This window comes from Dipodomys spectabilis, unplaced genomic scaffold (genome assembly GCF_019054845.1).
Source record: "Dipodomys spectabilis isolate Male_0828 unplaced genomic scaffold, ASM1905484v1 ptg000297l, whole genome shotgun sequence".
Lineage (NCBI taxonomy): Eukaryota > Metazoa > Chordata > Mammalia > Rodentia > Heteromyidae > Dipodomys > Dipodomys spectabilis.
The window spans coordinates 1,150,327-1,155,655 of record NW_024870974.1 but is presented as its reverse complement, the minus strand read 5'-3'; positions in this window follow the sequence as shown (position 1 = coordinate 1,155,655).

Here is a 5,329-nt window from a genome sequence, read left to right as displayed (position 1 = left end):
CAAATTTTCCAGTCTTGGTGCTTGGACTCAGAGCCTGGGCACTGTCCCTGAGCTTCTTTTGCTCAAGGTTAGAGCTCTACCACTTGAGCCACAGTGCCACTTTTTGTGTGTGTGTGTGTGTGTGTGTGTGTGTGTGTGTGTGTGTTGAATGGAGGTAGGAGTGTCATGGACTTCCTGCCCAGGCTGGCTTCTAATTGCCATCCTCAAATCTAGCTAGGATGACAGGTGTGAGCCATCAGTGCTGGACAGCTTCTTCTCCTAAGGACTTCTTAAAATCAGCTCTGGGAGCAAAGTTCAGTGAGGTTCTAGCTTTCGGCCTGTCTTTCAAAGAATGGGGTTTTGTTTCTTACATTCAGCTCTCCACTGCACCTCTACAATGTTTGAACGAAGTAGCTCTTTGCATCAGCTGAGGGACCTCGTTTCATTTCACAAAGAGTCAGAGTAAGCTTCTCTGTTTGGAATCGGGTTTCTGCTCATATTTAAATATGTAGTGAGATACATTTGCAAGTCAGAGACAAAATAATTGAAAGATGAATTCGGGTAGATCTGGGTGCAAATAATTTCAGTTTAATCCATAAACAATCGTACATGACAGGTTTTATGCCTGGAAAGGTTGCTACCCAAAGGGAAAAGACAAGTTCAGGAAAACTGGAGAAAATTGAACTTTAAACATTTTATAGCTTTGTTTAAGGTCGGATCTGTTTACTTTTGGCTGGGCAGGGCAGGAAGAAGAAAACAAGACATGACAGGCAGCTGCTGCTGAATGCCTGCTTGAGTCATGTCCTTACAACTCCTTCACAGAATGTGTATTCCTGTTGGGCTTGGTGGCTCACCCCTGTATTCCTAGCTACTCAGAAGGCTGAGATCTGAGGATTACAGCTTGAAGCTAGCCTGGGCAGGCAAGTCCAGGAGACCCTTATCACCAATTAACCAGCAAAAAAGCCAGAAGTGGAGGCATGGCTCAAGTGGTAGAGCATCAGCCTTGAGAGAAAAAGTTAAGGGACAGCTCCCAGGTCCTGAATTCAAGCTTCAGTACACACACACACACACACACACACACACACACACTCACAAATATGTATTCTTAACGGTTTTCTCGTTCTCATAGTTCTTCCTTTCTTCCATTCTTTCTTTGGTTGAAAATTATTATTATTATTATTATCTTTATGGAGTTGTACAATTCATCATCTCAATTTATGAGCATAATGCGTCTTGATCAATGTCCCACCTCCCATCCTTCTCCCCATCTCTCTCCACACCTCACGCATCGCAAGTTATCCAGTTCCACGTTCACATATGTACCTTAAAAACTATGAGAATATTATGACTGTTGTCACTCATCCTTCCCCTCTCCATTTCAACAGGCCCATTTTCCTGTTGATTATATGGAATGTTCTAGAATGTGAAGAGACATGTTCAAGATCTCACTGAGGCGAGAGGGATCTCAGACGGGACCTCATCCAGTGCTCATCCACTTTTCCTTCCTCTCACCATGCTGTCTTCCTAACATGTAGACAATGACATCAAGCCTCTAGAAGCCGCTATTAGGGGCCTCTGCTTCAGATTCATTATACCAGTTCTTTTTCCTTCTTTCCCTCCTCATTTTCCTTATTTGGTAGTTTAGACTTTGTATACACAAAACAGGTCTATTCCATTGGGGTTTGTTGGTTGGAACATCAGTGAAATGTTCTGAGGCTTATTGCTTGAGTCAGGGCGAAGGCTTGTTTATGGAAGCTTCTACATTCCCCACCCCCCAACACCCCCCAGGGAAAAGAAGACATTTCACAGTGTTTGCTGAATGAAAGACTAGCTGTGATAACGTTACTTTTGCCTGTTTTCTAACTGGGTGCTTGCTGGGCTTTCAACTATGCCTGGAATTTTCTGGAGAATTGTAAGATGCAGAGGTTGGGAGGGCCCTCAGAGAACAGGGGGGCAGCCTGTTACTGACAGATAAGAAGTCCGAAGCCCTGAGAGGATAAACGAATCACTCAGAGTCACAAGTTTGTTGCTAACATGTTTGGGAAGGGGCCTGGTGTTCTTTCCTGGCCTAGTTTCCAGGGAACTCTATAGAATTTCTTGTCTTAGTATTTTTCTTGGTGTGATGGGTTAGGGTGGAGTCTTAAAATACCATACTACGCCATGACAGTTTATTATTATTTTAAACGGGTCCTTCTAGTGGGATATAATGGGCAGAGTGACTCCCGACTAAAGATTTTCTCTATTACTGTCTGGAACCTGTGAATGCTAACTTTTTTGAAAAAAGTATCTTTGTAGACAAATTCAGATCTTAAGACAAAAGGGCCATCTTGGATTATCTGGATGGGCTCTACCTCCAAGATGAGTGGCTGTTTTTCCTCTCTTCTCTCCTCTCCTCTCCTCTTCTCTCCTCTCCCTTCCTTTCTTTTTGTCGGTAGTGGGGCCTGAACTCTGGGCTGGACGCTGTCCCTCAGCTCTTCAGCTCAAGGCTTGTGCTCTACCACTTGAGCTATAGCACCATTTCTGGCTTTTTCTGCTTATGTGGTGCTGAGGAATCGAACCCAGGGCCTCATCTATGCAAGGAAAGCGCTCTACCACTGAGCCACCTTCCCACCCCTGCTCCCTCTTTCTTTCTTTCTTTTTCTTTCTTTCTTTCTTTCTTTCTTTCTTTCTTTCTTTCTTTCTTTCTTTCTTTCTTTCTTTCTTTCTTTCTTTCTTTCTTTCTTTCTTTCTCTCTCTCTCTCTTTCTTTCTCTTTCTTTCTTTCCTTCTTTCTTCCTTTCTCTTTCCCTCCTCCTCCTTCTCCTTCTTCTCCTTCTTCCCCCTCCCCTCCTCCTCCTCCTGCTTCTCCTCCTTCTCCTTCTTCTCCTTCTCCTTCTTCTTTTTCTCCTCTGCCCCTTCTCTTCTTCCTTCTTTCCTCTTCCTTCTTCCCTCCACCTCTCCCTTTTTCCTTCTCCTTTTCCACCCATCTCTTTCTCCTCCTCCTCTTCCTTTTCCTCCCTCCTCCTACAACTGAAAGGCAGAGGAAGACAGGACTTACAGAAGAGGAGAGGGTGGAGTGAAGACAAGGGACAGTTTAGAGGGACATTGTGATAGGTCAAAGAAGCAAGGGATGCTAACTGTCACCAGAAGCTTGAAACAGCAAGACAAAATTCTCCTCTATTCTTCCCAATGATAGATGAAAAAAAATTGCATAGCAGCTACAAGAAACTAACACATGGAGAAAGAGAGAAGTCTAACAGAGGTGTGCTTCCTCTCATTTCTGGTTGCTTGGATTTGAATAGAGAGTGTTTTCTGCAGCTGAGGTATAAATGGAAACATTTCAAGGATAGATAAGGATTTTCATTTTGGTAGAGGCAAGAATATCAATATTTTTGTAAATGACAGGGATTATATAAGACACCCCCCCTGCTCCCCCCACCCCTCACACCCTGCGACGGGGAGATTTGGGAACATCATGTTAAATAAAGTAAAGGAGAAAGGGAGAGGCAGAGCATTCCTTGCTAGGCATTCACATTTTCCCCCCACCCTGTTTTCTGGATTGGGGTCCACCCTTGTCACCCAACTGCACACTGGGTAGCTCTCCTGTCTCCCATTCTCTAACTTCTCAATCTGTAGGGCTCTCTCCCACGTGCTGAGCTCCATGCCATTTGGAGATAAAAGCTAGTTGCACCTCATTAGTAAGATTGAAATCTTTCATAGCTGATAGATGCTTAAATCTGAGGAGAGGAGAAGTCAGTGGGGGAAGTGAGGGAGAGAGAGAGATTGAGAGACAGAGAGATTCCTCTTTTTTGTTCTTTGCCATAAAGGCTGGTCCAGTTCTGGGGCGGTCTTATGCCTCATTCGTTTTCTACAGCCCTAGATATAGAAGGAGTACAAAAAAAAAGAAGGAAAGAAGTGTTTCATCTAGGTTGGATCCCCCCTGCCCTCCAAAGTTTTGTAAGTGGTATAATGCTGCTTGCTTCCTGGCAAGTTTTTCTTAATTTGCTATGATTTGCTTTCTGTCAATGAATGACTAAACTTTTCTGTTTTCGGTTTATCCTCGGGAGATGACAATGATATTATTTACATCCTTGGCTGGTAGTGTGGAATCAGTTTGGACAAAGCTTTCAGATCAGTGCCTGGCATCTATAGTGAGAGTGTAATCAATGTCAGGTATTAAGTGATAGATGGAATAAACTGATTTTGCTTCTTTTGGGGTGCGTGCCTAGATCAGGACTCGAACTCAAACCTTGTGCTCTTGCTTAGGACTTTTGCTTAAGGCTGGTGATCTACCACTTGAGGCACACCTCCACTTCTGTCTTTTGGCTGGTTAACTGGAGAAAAGAGTCTCTTAGATTTGCCTGCTTGAGATGGTTTCAAATCTCGATCCTTAGATCTCAGCCTCTTGAGAAGCTAGGAAATAAATACATGAGCCACCTGCATCTGGCTTTTTTTTTTTTTTTTTTTTGGTTCTCAATAGTATGCTAAGTTCTCTAACCTAGCCTGGAGCAGTAATGAAGTTAAGCTGTGTTCTTTAAAGCTTTGGAAACCTATCTTTGTTTTCAATCGAGACATAGTAATTGCCCGTATTTATTGTGGGTAGCCTGACATCAGTATACATAGACAATAGGATAGGATCAGATCATGGCAGTTAGCCCACCTATCACCTCAGACATTGATCATTTTTGTTTCTGGAACATTCAAGATCTAAATTCAATTAATTGAAAGAATCAATTAATTGTTGGGTAAAGTTCCAGGCATCACTTTACTCTCAAGGTACCAGTGAAACTACCTGCACACATCACCTTTCAAATGGATCAGCCACAGAAGAATACCTGCAGTCTTCTTCAACTGCTGCTCCTATGGCCATTTGAGTAGTGCTTGGAGTCATATCTATGTTCTCTTACAGTGTTATAGAATAATAGAAGTGAGTTATTGGAAGTAGATATGTAGATGGCCAGCCTTGAGCAGAAAAAGCTAAGTGAGAGTACAAGGTCCTGAGTTCAAATCAAATGCAACTGTACCTATACCAACTGCCCTTTGTACCCATTACCATTTCTCGCTTCACCAAACCCTTCCCACCCTGTGAAAATAACTATTTTACAAAGTGGATTTATTTATTCATCTGCTATCTTTTTTGTATTATTTTTCATTGGGGTCTTTCAGAAACATCAATGTATTTATTACTGTCAGACAGAACTTCAGGCAGGACAAAAGAAGTCTTGTTTGAGGTAAACAAAATGAAACAAAACAAAACAATTCAAGTGCCAGTGGCTCACACCTATAATCTTAGTTCCTCAGAAAGATGAAATCTGAGGATCAAGGTTCAAAGCCAGTTCAGGCAGGAGAGTCCATGAGACTCTCATCTTCAG